The sequence below is a fragment of the Panthera onca genome, chromosome X (assembly GCF_046562875.1).
Source record: "Panthera onca isolate mPanOnc1 chromosome X, mPanOnc1 haplotype 2, whole genome shotgun sequence".
Lineage (NCBI taxonomy): Eukaryota > Metazoa > Chordata > Mammalia > Carnivora > Felidae > Panthera > Panthera onca.
The window spans coordinates 116,217,417-116,240,495 of NC_138357.1; positions in this window are offsets into that span (position 1 = coordinate 116,217,417).

Sequence of the window (23,079 nt, forward strand, 5' to 3'; positions counted from 1 at the left end):
ATACCACTTTATACCTTTTGCCATTGTTATTTATGTCTCATCACTTCTACTAGACCATAAGCTCTTTGAGGGAAGGGTCATGTCTGGTTTGTCTCTGAATTTTCTGCAGGGCCAAGAAGAGCGCATAACTCACAATAGATGCTCGGTAAAGGCTCATTGAATCAACTCAATTTCAAAGTCAGCAAGTCCAAGGAAAAGAAAGTTCCAAGTTTGATCATGTGGAAAGTGATTTGGAGTATGCTTCATACTCATGATGAATGCCATCAGGAGATGGTCACTGGGGGCTTCACCAAGCCTGATAAGCAGAATGTGCATGCCACTTTGGGTAGCTAGAGGGACAATGCCACAGACAGATCTTCAGATTTCAAGACAAGTGTCAAATGCTCCTTTTTCTGTGGACAGTGGTTATTGTCTGTCTCAGAGATACTGAGGACTCTGCACAAGCAACTGGCCATCAGTTGCTTGCCAGTGAAGTATTTTTAAGAACCACAATGACCTATTAACTCTTTGATTAAAATTATATATAAGTCGTATTACCAACCTCAGTTACCTCTTTGCATAATGCACATTTTCCAGGGAACTCAAAAGGGAATAGATATCTTGTGGCAGACACGCTTAGTGGCCTATCCAATAGCCGCCCCCTTCTCTAGGAGAAGATACTCTAATTTAGTTTGGGTTGGCAATGTGCCCAGGCTTAGAGGGTGAGTATGATAAATGAGAAACCAGTTGAGACAGTTCCATTCCCCCTTTCCAGGTACAGACTTAACTCACATGATGATTGCTCAGTTAATGACTTTTTGTCATAATGGCTCTTGAAAAGTTGTACCACTTTTTGAACAATGACTCCTTTTTCCCCCAATACATTGACTTTTTCACCACCAAAACATCCTAAACAAATATACTATGAGAGGCGATATGACATCATTTCAGTTTCAGGCTAAGTCACACTCACCAATTTTACTCATCATACATTTACTTGTCGGAGCACATCATATGGAACACATTTGAATTGACCATCATGTTGAATGAGCCCAAAATGTTCTGCTTTGCACATGGACACCAAGTGTAGATGAAGAGGTATCATCTACATCTCTGTAGCCTTTGTGTGTGTGCAATTTTACACGTTTCAAAACACTCTTATGTTTATCTTTTGTACTAAAGGTTACTTTCTAAGCTATAACTTTATATTTAAATGCAGTTGGAGTACAAAATAACCTTGAACCCTCTTCCCAAAGTTGGAAAGCTGATGAAACAAGTGGTGTAGACAAACAAATTCACCTTCCAAAGAATGACTCCCTGACCCTCTCCGCCACCATTCTTATTGAGTCTACTTTTTCTACATTACATTTTGTGTACAAACTATATTTATTTACTTGCAAATTGTTCTTAATTTCCTGTGAAACTTTTTTTCATTTTTTACGTGATATATTTTCTTATCTGGGAAAATCATTTGGGTATCTGGAATTGGGATAGAACATGTTGTAAATTCTCCCATTAAAATTAGTAGAATTTTTAAAAAATCAACAGCTTTCCATTTTAGTGGCAGGGCTTTCAAGAATGAATTAAAGTCGTTCAGTGAGGTACTGGGGTACTCACTTCTCAACCCACTTTGTAGCTAGGTATAGAAATGAGAGTAATTCCGGCCAAAGAGAGGTAAAGTCTCCTAGGAAAGATTCTTCTCCCCATTACAAGAAAACTTTTCTCCATTCCTTGTCTTCCTACCCTGAATTTTAAGGTATTTTAAAGAGTGGCTCACACAGAGCGATGGCAGCCTTCAATTTGAGGGAGAAAACAGAGAATCACACAATACCAACCCAGTACCTGACCTGGTAGAGTTGAAGAAACAATCCTAGAACCATTCACTGAAGACATTTGTGTGTAAAGCTGACTTTACTAAAAGTCTGAGTTTATACTGCAACAAGGCCAAACAACCTAAAATTGACTATCAGACGTTTTCATCTTTATAAAATATTTAGGGTACCCCTCCATGTTCTTTAGCCTTGCTGCTTGTCTTCTAAAACTCCTTGCTTACCTGGTTTGGGGATTATCATCTCAAGGTCTCCCTGAAAATCCTATTCCCTCAATGTTATGCAAAGTCTTTTAGCACTCTACACCTGTACTCAGGTGGGCAGCCGCTGCTGCCCATCGTTATTGTAGATTTTGTTACAAAATGGGCCAAATACTCCACTGACAGAGGTTTTGAACTATCTATCCTTGCCTCCTCCCTCACTCCATAGTCCCTCTCATGAAGAGAGCAGAGACTTAGTTCTTCATTGCTGTGAATTACGCTACCACTTTAGAAGGCAGAGGTGGACACAATCAGTTTGGGGCTTAAATGATAATTTTTTTTCAGTTTCAAAATATTAGGGCTGGGAAAGGCACCATGCCTGGGTATTTGAAAAGAGCATAGAATTGGAACTTGGAAGACCAACATTTCAATCTAACTGAGCTCTACTATTTATAAGCATCTCGGGGTCTCAATGGCCTTAAACGCAAAAACATGGGGGAGGGACACATTAAAGAATATCTGAGGTCCCATCCTCCATTAGCAGTTTCTAGATGAGGAATCTGGGGCCTCAGAAGCCAGGTGACATAATAATTGAACTTACCATGTGTGATCAGGCGCCTTTTAATTTTTACTTCTGAGGCTTGATTTATCAAGGTTAATTGTATATTTGATATTTGTTCAGTCCTCCAACTGCAGGCAGAAGAAGGAAATGAAAGGTTATGAAATAAAACTGAGTGAACAGATAAAGTTACACATGTGGGAAAAGTATGTACAGAGCTGTTCATTGTGGCTTTGTTTGTAATAGCAAGAGAGGGGAAACAACATAAATGTCTATCACTAGAAAATTGTTCTTACCAAATTATGCCATATTCCCAATATAGAATACTAGGCAACATTAAAAAGAATGAGACAGATATTCATGTACTGATATGAAAGGTGCTCCAAGATAGATAGACAGACATACAGACATCTATGTCTTTGCCTATGTATATTGCATATACACACACAAACACACAGCGCACATGACAGCAAGCAAGCAGGGGGAGTGTTATGGCGATCAATAATGTGCCGTTAATTTAAAAGATTCATATATTTGCTTGGCTATATATAGAGTGTTTCTGAAAGGATATACAAAAAAATGGGATGGAAAATAAGAATCTGGGGGATAAAGATAGGAAGAAAACTTATACTTTATTGTCTTTTTTTGCATCTTTTAAACTTTGTATTATGTGTATGCAGCATTGTCTGTTAAAATATGTTAAATCAATTTTTTAAATATTAAAAAATCATTTAAAGAGAACTACAGAGTTAAGTGAGATGTGGGCATTATTGGTGGGTTTCAATTGTCCACACTTCCCCTATCCTAAACTGGTAATAGTCCTCTATGTCCTACTCGGGCCTAGAGAAGATTCTGTGACCTAAAGCTGTGATGATGAGTGAAATACTGCTTTGGAATCCTGCCTGAGTCTCACCCTTGCTGCGGATGCTCATCAGACCTTGGGTGCTGACTTTTTTTAGCTCATTAGGGAAGAGCCTGTGTTCCCTCCTTAGGACCAGCAGTCATTATTGCACAATTGCTCCAGGACATCTCTGACTCTTCCTGGCTTAAGTGAGAAGTAGCCTTGGATTTATGGTAGCAAGGGCATGGGAAGTGGAGTCAGACAGACTTTGGCTGGATCACCAGATCCACCTCATAATAGTCAAATGTTAACTTATGTTCCCTAAGCCTCTAGTTCCTCGTCTACATGACAAGGTGATGGCTACTTCTACACAAGGTTGCTGTGAGACATTAATGACATTAGCAACATGCATGGCTGGGGCCAAATAAACATCCATTCCTCTTCTCCCTACCTGTTCACTTGCTTCACTGTCACCCATTCATCGTTACTCCTCTGTTTTCAGAGTAGTATCCAAGTTGGTGTTTCCTGAACAGGTTTTCTAGAACAGTGGTTTTCCACCAGAAGCATCTGTGCCTCTAGGGGACATTTGGCAGTGTCTGGAGACATTTTGTTGTCACAATGGGAGGAGGGCTGCCACTGGCATCTGTGAGTTAAGACCAGAAATGCTGCTCAACATCCTTCAAGGCACAGGACAACAAGAATTATCTAGTCCAAGATGCCAATAGTACTGAAGTGGAGAAACCCTGTTTTAAAGGTTTTTATAAAGCTCAAAGGCAGCATATTTGTATAAATTGGCAGGATACTGCATTTGAGAAAATAATTTTATTTCAGAGTAGCCCATAAATAAGTTCAACCAGTAAAATTTCAGCAGTTTCCACCATTGTTCTGTGTTCAAGAACATGTGTCTACCTTTAAGCAAAGGGGAATGGAAACTGGAGGGAAATAATTACTACACCTTTTACTCTAGGAACTTGAGAAACTTGCCTATGCCCTTTAAGACTAAAAACTACAGTAGCTTTGTATATTGCTATATAGCAAACAACCCAAAATGTAGTAACCTATGACAACAACCAGTAAATAGTTTATATTCTGCTGGAAAGTTTTCTGATTTACATGAGACTCTGTTGATCTTATTTGGCTCAGAGCAGAAAAACCACTCAAATGGGCCTAGTCCAAATTGCTTACCTGCAGAATCATTGTAGGTTCCTGTTTTGGAATCTGCTAAGTTTTAGATTTGTTTGTTATGCAGTCGAAGCTAACTGATACAATGAGTTTTGGGGCTTTTAAGTCAGTTTGGGGCTTTTGGCTATAGTGCTGCTATAAACATTCTTGTATACAACTTGCACATATGTGCATCAGCTCCGTTGAGTGTAGGAGTGAAAATGGTAAATACATAAACATTATTATTTTTTTTTAAAGGGGTGCCTGGGTGGCTCAGTCAGTTAATCATCTGACTTTGGTTCAGGTCATGATCTCACAGTTCAAGAGTTCGAGCCCCATGTCGGGCTCTGTGCTGGCAGCTCGGAGCCTGGAGACTGCTTGGGATTCTGAGACTTCCTCTCTCTTTGCCCCTCCCCTGCTCATGCTCTGTCTCTCTGTCTCTCAAAAATAAATAAACGTTAAAATTTTTTTTTAAAAAAACAGGAGTGAAAATGCTGGTATATTTGCTTCACTCTTAAAGTACCAAATTATTCATGCACGTGTGCGCACACATGCACACCCACACACACAGAGCTTCATTTTCTTTTCATAACATTTCTTTGTTGCCTTCTGCTGCAGCAACTGCCATGAGCCCATTTTTTCTAAAAGAAAAGGCAATTGGCAGGAAGGTAGTTCACGATGATTTTCCAAGCCAGGCTGGGAGCTCAAACTCCTGGTGCCCTACCTCCATCTCTCCCAAAGTGAAAATACCTTCTTTAATTAAAAAAAATACTTTTCATTTTCATTTTGTCCACCCAAAGAACTGTTCCTAAACATTTTTGCACACAAGAAGAAAATTACCAAGGGCACACAATAGGAAAATAATCTCTCAGGTATGTGAGAACATAAGAGCTACTGTGGTTTAGAAAAAGCACACTTCAATGAATAGGACAGTTTTGTTTGCTTATGAATCAGGACCTTGAGGCAATACATGGGTAAGAACTGCTAATTACTGTGGACAAGATGAATATATGTTAGGAAGAAATGCATGGGTTGCTCATGTAACCAATCAACAAATATTTATTGAGTGCCAACTGTGTATAGACGGCTGCACTTCTTGTAATTCCTTTGGACCTTGAGGAAGAAAAGAGGAGGGCCATGAGCTCAGTCTGGTGTTATAGGTACCCAAAATTCAGAAACTGGTCACACCCAGTTCAGGTTTCTTCTAGTGTAACTCTGTTTCTTCATCTCAAGAACAGAAATATATATATATATATATATATATATATATATATATATATATATATATATATATATATGAGCTTAGGCAGTCCTACACTTTTGAGGAATTTACTGGATAATGTCATTAAATTCAATTGACATTTTCCATTCTCCTCTGACTTGACTTCATAAAAGATTTAATCATTGTGAGCCACTCACTATTTATTAAAATTTTCACTTCTCTTGGCTTCATGAAACAAAACCTTGCTGTTCTTCTTCCTACTTTTCTTAGTTTTCTATCTCTGGAGTAGGTTTATTCTCTTCTACCAAGCTATTAGATTGTGGAGATCCTCAATACCTGGCCCTTGACCATTTCCCCTTCACAATCTTCCTAAAACAAGCTTATCTAAACCTATACCTCAGACATTTACATAATAATGGCTCACGAACTTCTTCTCTATCATAGAGCTTCCCTCTGAGCTCCAGACCTCTACCTCCTCATGGATGTCTCAAGGGCACCCCAAACCAAGCAATCCAAACCAAATTCATAAGTGTCCAAAACAAACCTAGTTCTTGTTTATTATATATTCCCTATCTTGATGAATTACACCATCACCATCCAGGGGATGCAGAACTGAAGCCAATTAGTTATTCTTAGCATCCTTCACTCCTCCCTCTGCTGAAGCCTCATGACCAAGTATTACCAAGTTCTGTTGAGTTTCCTCCTATATACCTCCTATATACCTCTCCCATCCTTCTCTCCATATGCAGCTAGTACAAACTGTTATCATTGCTCACCTCAGTTACTAGCCCTTCCAGTCCATTCTCCATACTATGCAGCAGAATTATCTTTTCAGTGTCAGGGTGCCTGGTGGCTCAGTTGTTAAGCATCTGACTTTGGCTGAGGTCATGATCTCACAGTTCATGAGTTCTAGTCCCAGATTGAGTGAGCTTGAGCCCTGCTTCGGGTGAGCACGAGCTCCACTTCGGGTAAAACATGAGCCCTGGGTAAGCCCTGCTTGTCTCTCTCTCTTTCTCTCTCTCCACCCCTCATGGGAGTCTCTCTCTCTCTTCCCCCTCCCCTGCCCCTTACTCACTTGTGCTCTCTCTCTCTCTCTGTCAAAAAAAATTATCTTTTTAGTATAAATATGAGCCTGTCAACTTCTCTGCTGAAATCCTATCAACGTTTTCCCATGGCTTCAGGGCTCAAGGCAAAATTATTTCACATGGCCTAAAAGGTCCTATATAGTCCCTGTCTATCTCTCCAGTCTCCTCATGGCCCACCTCTCTGTAGCTTCTAGGCTCCAGCCACACTGACTTGATTTCAGTACCTTTTATTTGAAATGCTCTGTCCAATCCCAGGGCTTTTGCACATGTTGTTCCTCTCACCTAGAATACTCCTGTGGTAGACAGGGTATCAATCCTCCAAAGATGTTCATGTCCTATCTCCAGAATCCATGAATATGTTACCTTATATGGCAAAAGGGACCTTGTAGATGTAATTAAGCTAAGTATTTTCAGATGGGGAGAACATTTTGGATTATTGGGGTGAGCTCAATGTAATCACAAGTGGCCTTATAAAAGAAAGAGGTAGGCAGAAAAGTCAGAATCAGAGAAGGGGATACAATGATGACAATAGAGGTCATAGAGGAGAGAGATTGGAAGATACTATGCTGTTGGCTTTGGAGATGAAGGAAGGGGCCAAAGGTCAAGGAATGTAATGTAGGTAGCCTCTAGAAGGTGGAAAAGACAAGAAAATGGACTTTCCCCTAGAGCCTCCAGAAGGAATGCAGTCTAGCTGAAAGCTTGATTTTAGAACTTCTGACATCCAAAACCATAGATAATAGATTTGTGTTGTCTTAAGCCACTAAGTTTGTGGTAATGTGTTCTAGCATCCATAGGAAATTGATATTCCTCTCCTCTTCATCTAATTGATTCCTACTTTCCATCAGATCTTACTTAGCTCCTCAGGGAAACCTCAACATTCTGACTAAATCAGATCTACCTAATGTAGGCCCTTCTGGATTGAGTACATCTTCTTTTCAGCTTTTCTTGCACTTGTGAGACTACTGATTACTCCTGCTAAAGGCTCCATGAGGGTAGGTACCATGTCAATTTTTGCCCATCTAGTTTATCTAGCACCTAGCACAGTGCTTGGCATATAATACCCTTAATAAATGTTTGTTCAAAGAAATATAATAAAGCTCTAAGATAGTTGTCATAAAATGAGCTTCCCAGAAATGAACAGAAGTGATAGTATTGGATATTAGGAACAGGTATCAAAATCTTTCAGAACCAGTTTACAACAAACTCTCCCTGGGAAAGCTTTCAAGTACACCTTTATTTATTATGAAAATGGAGGTATTCTTATTGAAACTGTGGCTATCACACCATCCTTCAGACAAAATTTTGGCACAAGGTAACATAAATAATCACACTGTAAGGTCCTTTACAATTTACAAATGAATATCACATATATATTTTACTTAATCCTCAAAGCTATCCTATGAGGTAGATTCAACTGAATGTCTTACATAGTTTTATACAAGAAAACTGATGATGCTCATAGAAATTAAGTGACTTGCCCAACAAACCACAACACCCAAGAAACAAAGGTAGGTCTCAAGCCCAGCCCTTTTGCCTCTAAATGATTCCCATTGCATTATGCCCTACACTATGTCCCAGCGGATTTAGCAGGTTTCTTCATTCCAGTGTTGAGCACACTATCGGGGGTTACTGTTCATCTCTGTTAAGCAGCTCTTAACTAAACTGGCTAAAGCCATTCTGCATTAAGGGTATTGTGGGTAATTTTGTAATGCCCCAAATCTACCTTTCATAGAATCAAAACAACTGCTTGGACTTGGTGCCTTGGAAGAACAGAGATTATGAAGGAGATGAAGGAATTCAACTGTATGGTTATGAGAATTTGTGGCTGAGGAGGGGAGAGACAAAATTGCTAGAAGAAGGAAAGTCAAAGTACAGACAGTAGAACGTTGGAAAGGTTATTGACATGATATGGAAACCCCCAAGAATCAAGATGAGAGCAATATTAGAGTGAAATTTTAGAGGAGAGAGAGAAAATGACACAGGGTTGGCTGATGACTGTAACCAGGAAGAGTGGTGGGTGGTAGAGTCAGATGACTTGACATTCAAATATGGGTATGGGGTGGTATGAGTGAGGAACAAGAGAGAATGATGTGGGAAACTAGAACTAAATAGCAAGGAGGGGCGCTTAGGTGGCTCAGTCGGTTGGGTGCCCGACTTCGGCTCAGGACAGGATCTCACCATCCATGAGTTCGAGCCCTGCGTTAGGCTTTGTGCTGACAGCTCAGAGCCTGGAGCCTGTTTCAGATTCTGTGTCTCCCTCTCTCTCTGCCCCTGCCCTGCTCATGCTCTGTCTCTTTCTCTCTCAAAAGTAAATAAACATTTAAAAAAAACTTTATATATATAAAAAAGAAAGAAATAGCAAGGAAAAGTACCTATCCCACCTTCCAGGTTAGGGATACGAGGAACACGGGAGAGAATATAGCCACCATCTGAGAAGGTGGCAGGAAAAGCTTTGTCCTCAAGGGAAAGTCAGGTTTCATATAGAGCAAGAAGGTAAAAGAAATATGCAGAGAAGAGATTTACAATAGAAGGAATTTTGTTGATGACCGAACAAGAAGTCCAGAGGACGCAGTAGAAAAGTTTAAGGAATTGGGAAAAGATAGACCAAAATGTCAGGAAGGGGTGTGTGTAAGCTTGTCTCCAAGGATTCCCCAACTCCTGCCTTCCGTGCATGCTCATCAAGAGGTAGAGAGCCTATTTATCCTCCCCCCGAATCAGTGCTGCCCCTTGACCAAGAGTACTTCTTTCTTTGGACTACTTACTCCCTTTTGGGACTCAGTTACCATTCTGTGAGAAGTCCAAGCCATATGGAGAGGATACATGGAAGGCAACCAAAGAACTCTGGTCAACTGTCTATTGGAATTTTCTTCCAAAAGCCTGCATTAACTGCCAGCCATATCAGCAAGCCATGTTGGATATTCTAGTCGCGTCAAGCCCCTTGATAACTGCTGCCCCAGCTGACATCATGAGCAAAAGAACAATCCAGGTTAGCCTGTTCAACCCATTGAATCGTGTGAAATAATAAAATGGTTGGTGTTTTAAGCTATTAAGTTTTTGAGTGGTTTGGTTACAGCAGATGACTGAAACAGGATTCCAGGGACTAGGGTAAGTAAGTGAGGGATGGCCAAGGAACTTTGAGTTTCTTTTATGACTGACATCATCAGGGATAAAGGCTTAATGAGTTAAACTTCTTTTTTCCACATTGTAAAAATGGAATTTCCTCCAGAAGTGTGCCTTCTCCCTACAGTCTCTGCAGTGAGTCATTACAATAATGACTTCTTTTCTGCTTTCGGACACAATCTCTGCCACTGAGACATGTATGTATGCAAGATCCAGAGCTCCAACCAGATCTGAAGAGGAAATCTCCAGATGAATTGTGGTTTCAGGCTGAATCTTAAAATTTGTTTCTACTTAGGAGGTACCTTCATCTAAAATCATCACCCAGACCCCTGGGAATTAGGACTCTGCCTCTGAAGGAGACAGTGGGTGGTTTTCAGGTTAATTTGAAAGAAGCTTGAAGATGCAAATGAACTGAGTAACCATGACAACAAAGAAGGGAAGAAAACAAAACAAGCCAATTATGTCTATGCAAATTCCTTCCTGAAGCATCAAGGTGAGAGGGAACATGGCTGTCAGCAATAATTCCTAATGGCTGATGGCCAGTGCAGAATGAGTTAGGACTGGAGACACCTGTGGGGCAGCTGCAGTAGGGGAGGAACAGAAGTCACTGCTATATGCTCAGGTTACAATGGTGACATGTTTGTGGGTAGTGTGTGTATGTGCGTGTGTATGTGTTTTAGTGTTTACTGAGTACCTATACGCCAATGACTTTCAGATAAGGTACATTATATTTTACTTAATTATCTTAATTAATTATTATTCAGGCATTCATAGACTTCTGCTCTAAAAGCATATAAGCCCTTAGGTCATCAAAGGCCAACTGGCATAGGGTACAGCAGTCCTTCTCCAACTGTAATATGCATATGAATCATCTGGGCATCTTGTTAAAATGCAGATTCTGAGTCAGTAGATCTGGGGTCCGCCCAGGATTCTGCATTTCTAACAAGCTACTCCAAGAACCACACCTCAAGAAGTGAAGGAGGAAGGTTAAGAGTGTGGGTTCTGCATCCAGACCAGCTAGCTTCAAATCCTAGCTCTGTATATTAGCTATGTGACTTCTGACCAGCTACCTGGCCTTTCAGTACCTCTTTTCTTGTAACATGGGGATGATAAAAATAGCAAAGAATAGTGTCTACCACTAGAGGTTCTTGGGTGACCTAAACGAGTTTATGCATTTAAAATGTTTAAGCAGTGACTGGAATATAGTAAACACTCAATAAATATTAACTATTGTAATCCTCTTATGTCCTACCCACTCATTGAACATTTCCTATATACCGGGAAAAATGTACTGTATGCTTTACCTTGACCATAGATATTAATTCTCACACCCTGTGAGGAAATTGGTCCCAGTAGACAAAGAAAAACAAAAGTTTAGTGAGGTCATGGAGCTAGTGGAAGCAGAATCTGAAGCCCGGCTGTCTTATTTCAGAACCCACAACATCTGTGCTGTGAGTGTCATGAGGGAAGAAACTATTCATGACTATACCTCAGGGAGCTAGTACAAAACCAGTATGTGCTAGGTGCTCAAAAATATTTGATGAATGAAGAACCTAATAGACATTTTGCCCTGAATTTAGAGACAACTGAACTAAAGAATTTTAAAACATGTCCAGTTACACCATAAATGGGAGAGTTGTCATTGAAACTCAGACCCCTTATATATAAAGGCAATGGACTATTCTCATCACAGAAATACTTTTGACTTTATCTACTGGGAGACACAAAAGTGGGCAAAGTAGACAAGCCAAACGGTGAGCAAGCACTTAAAAACTGTCCAAATCAACCAGGACTGTTTCACTTGTTTTGAGTATAAGTAATCAACGGAAAGCTAAAATTAATGCATTTCTTCATGTGAAACTGCCAGAGTTTCTTCCCTCTGTTGGAGCCTATAAAGGGTATCAAAATCATTAACCCAGGCTTCCTTGCTCTTTCAGTGAATGGGTTAAGGGACGCTCCCTTAATGTTATTATATAATTTTTAGAGGGTACCTGAGTTTGGGTTCTCCTGAGAGTTCAGTGCTAGTAGTTTACTTGGGAGATTTGGGGAACATGAATAGGAGAGTGGAAAAGTGATTCGGAGAAGGGAAGGCATCCAGTATGGAGTACATTATCAAGCCATCCATCTGCAATAGATAATTGGAAATTAATCCCATAAGGCAGCTCTGGGGAATGGTGTAAAACACAGGTCTCAGATTTACTTCACACGAGGGGAAAGGCAGCTGAGGTACTCATACCCCTACAGCCAAGAGACATCAGTTGAAGGCTGTTCTCAGGGGTGTTAATTCCTTGGCACTACAAGCCTGCCACATATGGGAGCATAGCAGCCCCACTGTCCAAGAAACAACCATCAGGCACAGAGATGTAGATGCTGCCATTTGGAAGTCAGTGGGAACACTCTGAAATGGTAGAGTTCAAGAGATATGTACAGGAAACCAACAGAGTCTGCTAAAGAGGAGCTCCTTTTGCTCCTTCCCACTACAGCAGCTCATAAAGAGGGGAATTACATAGGGAAAAAGTTACCTACTTGTCCAACTGGGGTTGTTGGGGAAAGGTAGGTCCTACACATTATAGGCTAGACACCGCATAGTCATTTCCAAAAAGGGGGGTGCAGGAGACAATGGATCACGTCGATCGGGTAGAGTGCTGATAAGCAGCCCATGTCTGTGCCTTTTAAACCCTGAATTCATTTAAATGGATTCTTGAATTTGGTTGTGGTAAAGGGAAAAAGAGGATCAGTGCTTGGGGGTTGGGGGATGGAAGAGAAAACTCAGAGGAGGCGTCCTGTGTATGTTATTAGATTTGTTCTTAATCCCAGAAGGAAAGAATACATATATTTTCTGAAATATCAGTGTTTTCCAGAATCAGTGAGGTCATGGAAACCGTAATCTTTGCCATGTGCTCTCACAGCCACAGTTATGCTAATTAAACCAGGGGGCTCTGGTGAACATGGTGAAATCAGACTTGAGCCTATGGGCTAGAGGGGGATGGGAAAGCATGTGGCGCCTTCAGCAGTTGCTTTTGAGTTCAGGGCTTAAGTATGAGGCCAAGTGACCCCTGACCTTCCTTTTATTTTCCTGGCACCTGAGCCTTGGAAGCTGCCCATACTCCAAAGTGTGGAGTAGCAGTCAGCAAGACATACCATCGCTATTAATCTGATCTGTCATCACCAATGCCAGGGGGGAAATAATTTCAGGATGTTTTTTAATGTTTATTTATTGAGGGGGGAGGAGAAAGAGAGACTGCATACGTGAGCAGGGGAGGGGCAGAGAGAAAAGGAGAGAGAGAATCCCAAGCAGGTTCTGCACTGACAGCACAGAGCCTGATGTGAGATCGTGACCTGAGCCAAGATCAAGAGTCGGGTGCTTAACCGATTGAACCACTCAGGCGCCCCTCTAGGATAGTTTTAAAAGTGGATTTGGGGTTTAGGGGGCTTCAGATGTTGTTGCTTATTTTATTCAGTTTCTTCAATAAAGGGGCTCTGATGCTACTGTGGAATTCCAGTAATGTGGATGGCATAAAGCCACAACAGGTATTCACTAGCATTTGGAGCTCTACTTCTAAAGGTGGAGTTAGAATGTCAAATATGCTTTCAAATCGTCAAAGACATTTAAAAGAGCCTAGGGAAGGTAGATTTGTTCTGTGTGTCCGTGCAACTCTGTCTCTTTCTTTCTGTCCCCTCTCCTTCCTGCCATTCCTTGTTCTCCATATAGAAAATGTCTTTAAACCATAGAATGACTCTATGTATATTTGCATAACAGCATTCCTCTATATAAAAATAAATCCTGAATAGATTGCTCCATTGTATATATGTGTTGGTATACATGTCACATACACAGATTGATTTTTCCAAGAACAAATGTCTTAATGTTTCTTTTCCTTGAGAAAAATGACCAACTGCCAGATTCTCAAATTCCATGTGGAACTTTGCAATAACAGAGAAAATATATGTAAAAAGCCACAAAGAAATGAGATATATTAAGGAGTCAGATTTTTGTTTCATATAGCCCTGAATCTCCAAAGACTTCACAAGTCAAGTAGAAGGCTATTTTTGGAATGATTTTGTCCTGTGCAGCAGGTGATTAAGTAAACAAGGCTCATTCTTTCCCTGAAGCATAGTGGCTATAGCCACAGGATTGCTACAGAACTGTGGAAAAACACAGCTTTCAAAACAGACTGCCCTGAGTTCAAATCCAAACCTTCCTACTAAGTTGGGAAAGTTTCTAAACCTCTAGGAATCTGTTTCCTTATCTAGAAGATGGGGCTCTTCACACATACATCGCAGGGTTATGGTGAAGATTAGCTATATTGTATGTGAAAGCACTTGGCGCAAAGTACGTGTCAGGAACTGCAAAAGGTCTAAGATTTTACCATCCTTACTAACTAACAAGCTAGCCTGTCACAGTTTTATAGATGCTGGCAGAAGACACAAGACTCCTGGCAGAGATGAAGGGCAGTTTCTTACAGCAGTAATAGTAGCCAGATTATCAGCATTTTTTGCATCAATTTCCCAAGCCGCAATTCTCACAGGAGGATGTGAAGAGGGCCATGTGAGACCTGCATAAGCAAGTGGGTTTTATTATAGGAGAAGAACCGTGGCAGGTTGGATGGGGAGTGGTGGATCAAGGGGATGGAGGGGAGAGTGGGCCCTGAGACACACAAAAGAATACTCTTTTTGGAAGAGGCTGGAAAACGGGAAGAATGTGGAATAAGACCCTGGTAAAATGACAGGGTGAAGAAGAAATGGGGTCAAGGGTGTCCAATGGCTTCTAATCTTCTACTGAGAAAGGGAACGGATCTGTGAAGCAGATGATATTTTCCAAAAAAGGCCTTAACGATATTTCCAGTTCCATATGCTTTTCCAGATCCTTCCCGCTCTCCCATCGAGGGGTGGAGTCTATTTTCCCTCCCCTTGAACCTGGGTGGGCCTTTGTAACTGCCTCAACGAACAGAATGCAGAAGTGATGTGTGACTTCCAAGACCAGATTAGAAAAGGCGATATATCTTCCACCTGGCTCTTTCTTGGGATGCTCTTCCTTGAAACTGAGCCACCGTACTGTGAGGAAGCCCAGGCTACACAGAGAGGTCATGTACGGGACTTTTGGCCAACAACCCCAGCTATGGTCCCAGGCATGTTTAGTGGACAAGGCTGCAGATGATTCTAGGCCCCAGCTGTCAAGTCACCATCACCCTCTGAGGCCCCGCTGTTTCTGCTGTGCCCCGTCCAAACTCCTGAACCACAGAATCCGTGAGCATAATAAGTGGTCGTTTTATGTCACTAAGTTTTGGGGTGATTTGTTATGCATCAAGGGACAACCACTACAACCAGGCTGGGGAGTGGGAAAGCCTTCTGAAATAGACACTCTAAGAAGATACTCTCTAAAGACGACATCTTTCAGAGAGAAATGAAAGGCTTTTGGTGGAGAGGAGCCTACCTGAGGAACGTGAATTACAGCTTTGTGGAGGCAACAGGCTCAGTGCGTCAACATCCTTGAGCCAAGCAGGAGATGAATGTGTCAGGCAAGCAGAGCAAAAGAAGGCCCCACCTCCTCAGCATCTCCAACTCATTATTCCAGCTTTTGCCACAATTCCTTGGTCCATTCTTCTTTGGATAAGTTGTACTTTTTAAAAAGTATACCAGGGTCCATATTTACAACTTACACACTGGGATGTACAGAAATACAACTTTCTTTCCTTCTTGCTCTTGAGCTCCTATCTTCATTGAGGATGCTAATTATATACATCTCAGTTTCTTCTGGCTTTAATTGCTTCTTTCAGAAAGTTACACAGTTTTTCAGAGTTCTGCCTCCCTATGGACGACTATTCCTCCTCTTTTTTCCCCAATATGGTGATAGGTACATTTTTATGGTTGAGGGAAGATGGCCTCATCCTCCTGCTGTTCTCTGGGGGTGGCTTGACCCACCGGGCTGCTTGGTATCCTGCCCTGGTGTCTACTGAGGAGTGGCTGGTCTTTTGGTCATTGTGGCCCTTGCCATCATCTCCATTTCAAGGTCCCCAAATTCTGCAAGTTTCCCTCAGGCTTTCTCAAGTGCATCTGCCCTCTCAGTGCTTCCATGCCCAAGTCAGGGGCCCAGGAACTCTTACAAGACTATGAGGCTGCTCTTCCTTCACTTCTCCCTTATCGAGGAGGATGAAACACAATGCTACCATGGGTTTCCCTGAGATGTTCATACTAATTCAGGATGTTCCTGATGAGGTGGCCCCTTACCCTGATGCTTTCAGATTCTCCCAAGCCAATGTGGGTGTTTCTACCAGACCTTACTCCTGCCCCCATGCCCTATTTGGAGAGTGGGAAGGATGGGGAGATAAGGGGACATTTGCTTCTTCTTTTCTGTGACCATCTTGCCCTCCTAGAACTGGGAGAGCATTCCCTCTCCTGTGAGGGAGCATCCCTCACCTGCACTGTGTCCTCATCCTTCCCTCTCTATGGCATTTCCATGGTCAACCTTCTGAGCTTTGGTTTCTGTCTTATAAAAGCCCAATTTTGGGAATCCGGAGAAAAATCCTTTTCTTTCCCTTGTTAGTCTGGCTTTGAAGACTAGTGTCCGAGTAAGGGTTTTTAAAAATCCAGTTGCAATTTAAAGCTAAGCAATGATTAATTTGTCCTGTGCTGTATCTACCTCCTCCCAGGACAGCAGGCCTAAATCTTATGGCATAATCTTAATGAAAAAAGAACAGCAAGGAGTTCTTTTTTCTTTTTTTTTTAGTAAAAACTACCTGCAAAAGAGGGAAAACATATTTGGACGATATTTTAAAACATTATCCTAATATCTAAGTTGAAAAACAGTCATCAGAAGTTGTGGCTTCTATTTTTAATTGTATCTACTCTAAGAAAATAAAAATTGGTTTGCCAATAATTAAAATATCGAGTTACTTTTATTGCATTTTGCATAAATCTGAATTCAAGCTAATTATCATTATGCCGTGGGGGATTTTGAAGCTAGGGAGAGAAATTTTTAAATATTAACTCAAATACACAATATACAACATTATAAAAATGTTTTCCCAGGATAGTATAAGCAAGATCATAAATTTAGAATTAGAAGACAAAATTCTCGTCATCAATCATCATCTGATGGATCTAGAACACCCACCAAAAGTCACATTTGTGTTAATGATAATTTGATTTCCCAACGTGTACTTGCCCTTACAATTTTAGGCTGATTTTTTTAAAACTTGGAACACATATTTGGGAAAAGACGAGCTTTGTGTGTAGATGAGATTAGACTGGGCAGGAAGTTCTGTTGCTCTATTTGAACAGAGCCAGAAAAGGTCTCATCCCTAACTATCTTCCTCGACCAGGTGCCAAGGTGCTGAACAATTTACCATGACCGAGTTATTGTTCTAGCTTACAAATTACCCTAAGCAGTGATTCTCTTTTAAAGTCCTTTCATTAGCTTCACCAAATGTTTAATAACTATATACAAGTCACTATACAATGGCTCAAAGATGACTTGGGTGGTGGGGTGGGCAGAGTTGAGGGAGAAACAGTAAATTAATTAACTAATCAAGTCAGCAACTCATTGGTGTGACTTGGTTTTTCCTTTATTTGGGAAGTAGGCTTAATGAGAGCCTTGAGTATATGAAGAGACCAGAAAGAAGAGAAATAGAAGGTGGAAGTTGGGGGAGGGTAGAGAAGCTGCTAGAAACTATCATATTTCCTTGATTTCAGTTGTAATTTCTCCCCCTCCATGCACACACACACTCACACACATTGGAATATTTCTCAAGTCAGGACCTATTCTGCAATCTATAAATAGATTTAATGAGGCAGTGTCTTTCTTTTTTTTTCCTAAGTTATTAAATTGAGCTTATTATTAAATAGTGCTTCTTGTAATCCAATGTAATACTTACAGATCAGTAGTATTTTTAATTGAAATTTGTACTGAGATCATCGTAGATTTACATGAAGTTGTAAGATATAATACAGAGATATCCTGTCAACTCTTTATCAAGTTTCCCCCCATGGTAACATTTTACAGAACTATAATACTACATATCACAACCAGGACATTTATATTGATACAATCCACAGAATTTAATTGGATTTCTCCAGGTTTTGTGTGTGTGTGTGTGTGTGTGTGTGTGTGTGTGTGTGTGTAGTTCTAAGAAATTTTATCTCATGTGTAGGTTTGTGTATCCACCAACACAGTCAAGATACTGAACAGTTTCATTACCACAAAACTCCTTTATGATGCCCTGTTATAACCACACCCACGTTTCTCTCACCTCTCAATGCCATCCCTAACCCCTAGCAACCACTAATTTGTTCGCTATTTCTAAAATGTTGTCATTTCAAAAATGTTATATAACTGGAATCATAATGATGTAGTCTTTTAGAATATTTTTTCTCTCAGCACAGCACTCTGCAGACTCATCTAAGATCTGTATGTAGCAGTAGTTCCTTCCTTTCTATTGCTGAGTAGTTTTCCATGGTCTGTATGCACCATGGTTTGTCTCACCATTCACCTGTTCAAGGATAGAGCTGTTGCCAGTTTTTGGCTATTAGATCAATAATATTTTACTGCACACTAACTGTATATGTTAGGCGCTTTTGTATCTATTGTCCCAACTAATCTTTACCCAAAAAGTCCTGTGAGCTAAGTATTAGTATCTGTGTTTTAATTGAGGTTCCATGTTGCCAATTAACATGCCACGGTCACACAATTCTTAAGTGGCACAGTCCACATTCATGCTCAGATCGTCAACTCCCAAGCCCATAAGTGCCATTTGCTAGATAATTTAATGGGTTTTCCCTTGGGCTAGCACAGGTATGGGGACTAGGTTGGCCAAAACAGGCCCAGAAAGCACGTAGGGCTCTTTACACACATGCCCAGGTTTCTCCATTATTTTCCCACCATAACTCAGGACTGGCCTGAGGAACTGGGCAGTAAGATGTCTGGCAGCTCACCAGATTTGTCTTTTAGAGGTACCTGTGCTTAGAGGATGGTCAAATGAAAAGGTGAAGGTGAGATTTGGTTTCTCCCCCTCTTGATAAACATTCAATTGTTTCTTCGGCTCTTTTCCCACTTTCTCTTCCAATTGACAAACCTATCAAGGGAGTGGTAGTTAAACTGACACATTGTCATTCTGAAAACAAAGGACTATAAATACCATGCCAAATCATATAGTTCCAGAAAAAGGTTCAGAGCAGCCCATCTTCCCAGGGGAGAGACACATTCTTCCTGTCATGACTCAAGCACAATCTCCTGAAGGAATGACTATGCCTGTCAATATTGAGCCAGCTCTCTGAGGGGACAGCCTTCAAGAAAATAGGCACATAGATGCTATCCCCCTTCTGGGATTCAATTCTAGGACAATTCCTAAGCCCCTCTCCTAATGAAAGTGTTTCTCCTACCAGCCCCTCACCTATAGGTGCCAGTCTCCCTCCACACCCCTGAACCAATCAAAAACTCTAAACCTGTGGCAACAGTTTCAATCAGAAATTGTAGCAACAGTAAGGGAGCACATGTACATTTCAAAGAGAAATTGAAACCACAGTGAGATACCACCACACACCCATCACAATGGCTAACACTAAAAACATTGACAATACCAAGTGCCGACAAGGTGCTGAGCAACAAGGGCTCTCATACACGGCTGATAGGAACACAAAATGGTATAATCACTTTGGGAAACTGTTTGGCAATGTCTACTAAAGCTAAAATATGCACCTCCTATCACTCAGCAATCCATTCCTAGGCGTAAACTCAAGAAAATGAATGATTGTGTCCACCAAAAGACATGTACGAAAATGTTCATAGCAGATTTATTCATGATAGTCCCAAACTGTGAAAACCCAAATGTTTGTCAATGGATAATTGTTGAATATTCAATAGAATGCTAATCAGCAAAAAATGACAGATGTGTGTATGTATATATATGTATATATATGCATATATGTATATGTGTGTATATGTGTATACACACACACACATACATGAATGAACCTTACAGAAGCTGAACTCAAGAGTACAGACTGAGTGATACTATTTATATGAAGTTCAAGAATGGGCAAAATTAAGCTATGGTGATAGAAGTCAGGATAGTGGTTACCTCTGGAGGGAATGCGAGATGGTTACTGACTGAAAAGGGGCATGAGGAACCACCTAGGGTGCGGGAAATGGTCTATGTCTTGATCTCGCTTGTGGTTACTTGAGTATATACATAGGTAGACATCCATGGAGCAAAACAATGAAGATTTGTACACTTTATGCCCTTTACTATATAAATGTTATACCAAAAATATAAAAGTTAAATATAAGGTAGAGTTGCTCCCCCATGGACTTCATGGAACACTGGACCAGGCCCCTCTTCTTTCCTGTCCTCCTCCTCCTCCTCCTCGTTTATGGATCTGTGGACACCAGGATGTATGACATAGCCGGTTGACTGCTCCACCCAATGGATTATTTGGGGAGCCAAACTGATACAATAGTAGGCATAATTAGTGGGAAACCAGATTCTCATCTGACTGGCACTGCAGTCTGAGGCAGGCTTGGCGCTTCATGCTAAAATGCCTCCAGAGAGTTTCCCTGTCTCCTGTTAACAAAAGGGTGACTCAGGCTGGGGCAAGAGATGAAGGAATTATATGAGCATGGATGATTTCCACTCCCTTGGAAACCTGACTTCGGGAGACAGAAACACACACACACACACACACACACACACACACACACACATGCATGCACGCACATCTGACAGGCACTGATTGCAGAGGGATTTAAATACTCAAAATGAGAGAGACTTAAGAAAAATTAGCAGGGTGTGCCAAACTTGACTTCTAATTTGTACCTAGTAAAATTCCCTCTTTGTGGTAAACATTTGTATAACCTAAAAGAAATGCATACAGTTGTGCAACCACCGACTACTATTAAGACACAGAATAGTTCAATCACACCAAAACTTTCCCGTGACATGCTCCTTAGTAATCAACCCCCTCGTCCTACTCACCCCTGGCAACTGCCGATTTGTGCTGCATCCCTAAAGTTCCTATAGTTTTACCCTTACCATAATGTCACGTAAGTGGAATCACACAGTATGTAGTCCATTGGGTCTAACTTCTTTCACTTAGCAGGATGCCTTTGAGAACCTTCCATGTTGTTGCATGTATCAGTCGTTCATTCCATTTTCTTGCTGAGTAGAATTCCACAGGATGGATGTAGCACTTTGTTTAAACCACTCACCAGTTGAAGGGCATTTGGGTTATTCCTAGTTTCTGACAACTACGAATAAATCTGATAAGCACATTCATGTATAGGTTTTTGTGTGAACATATGTGTTCATTTCTTGGGCAAAAACCTATAAGTGGGATTGCTAGTAAGTGCAGGTTTAGCTTTATAAGACACCGACAAATTGTTTTCCAAAGTGCTTGTATGATTTTGCTTTTCCATTAGCAATGTATGAGTTCCAACCGAGAGGCACCTCAGTTCCGACTGAGGGTGGCTCAGTCAGTTAAGTATCCAACTCCTGATTTCAGTTCAGGTCATGATCTCACAGTTCATGGGATCGAGCCCCACATCTGCACTGTCAGAGCAGAGCCTGCTTGAGATTCTCTCTCTCTCCCTCTCTCTCTGCCCCTACCCTGCTTGCACACATGCTCTCTGGCTTGCTCTATCAAAATAAATAAATAAACAAACATTTTTAAAGAAAGAGTTCCAATTGTTCCACATCCTTGCCAACATTTGGTATTTTTCCTCCTAAAAAGTTTTAGCCATTGTAATAAATGTGAAGAAGTATCACATTGTTTTAACTTGCATTTCCCTAATCAAGGCGAACACTTTGCCATCCACATATCTTCTTTGGTGATGTACCTGTTCAAGTCTTTTGCCCATTTTTTAAAGGGGATGTTTGCTTTCCCATCGCTGAATTTAGAGGGTTCTTCATACATTCTGGATACAAATACTTTGTCAGAAACGTGACCTGCAAATATCTTCTCTAGAGATCTCTGGCTTGTCTTTTCATTCTCAAGAGTGTCCTTCTAGGAACAGAGGTTTTTATTGTGGTAAAGTCTAATTTATTGATTTTTTTCTTTTATGGATCATACTTTTCATGTCGTATCTAAGAACTCTTTGGGTCACAAAGATTCCTCCTATGTTTTCCTAGCTTTATAACTTTATTTTTATGTTATATATGTTTTATATATATTATGTTATTAAATATACTTATATATATGTTATTTATGTGTGATATATATATATACATATATATATGATCCATCTTGAGTTAATTTTTATATAAGTTGTGTAGCTGAGCAGAGGTTCATCTTTTTGCATATGGATGTCCAATTGTTCCAGTACCATTTATTGAAAAGACTATTCTTTCTTGGTTGAATTGCCTTTGCAACTTTGATGAAAATCAATATTTGAGTGGGTTAATTTCTGGGCTCTATTTTGTTCCATCTGTCTATGTTTCTGTCCTTTCACCAATACTACACTGTCTTGATTAATGTGGCTTTATAGTAAATCTTGAAATCACAGTGCGAGTCCACTGAATTTGTTCTTTTTCAAAATTATTTTGGTTATTTCAATCCATTTGTTTTTCTACGTAAATTTTAGTATCAGCTTATCAATATCTGCCCCCAAAAATCATGCTGGGATTTTTAGTAGGATTGTATTGAGTCTATAGATGAACTTCATGAGAATTCACATCTAAACAATATTGAGTTTTCCAATCCATGAACATGATATTCCTTATTTATTTAGATCTTCTTTGATTTGTTTCTTAAGTGTGTTGTAGTTTTCAGCATACAGATCCTGCACTTAATTTGTTAGACTTACACCTAAATGTTTCTCTTTTTTGGGTGCTGATGTAAATGGTACTGTTTTTAAATTTTGAATTCCAAATGTTTATTGTTAATATGTAGAAATACAATGAATTATTGTATATCTGTCTTGTATCCTGTGACCTTGCTAAACTTACTTATGAGTTCTAGAACCTATTTTTGTAGATTCTTTGTGATTTTCTACATAGACAATGATGTCTTCTGTAAATAGAAAGTTTATTTCTTCCTTTCCAATCTGGAAGGCTTTTACCTATGTATTTTAAGGTCAATCCTATCCCTGGT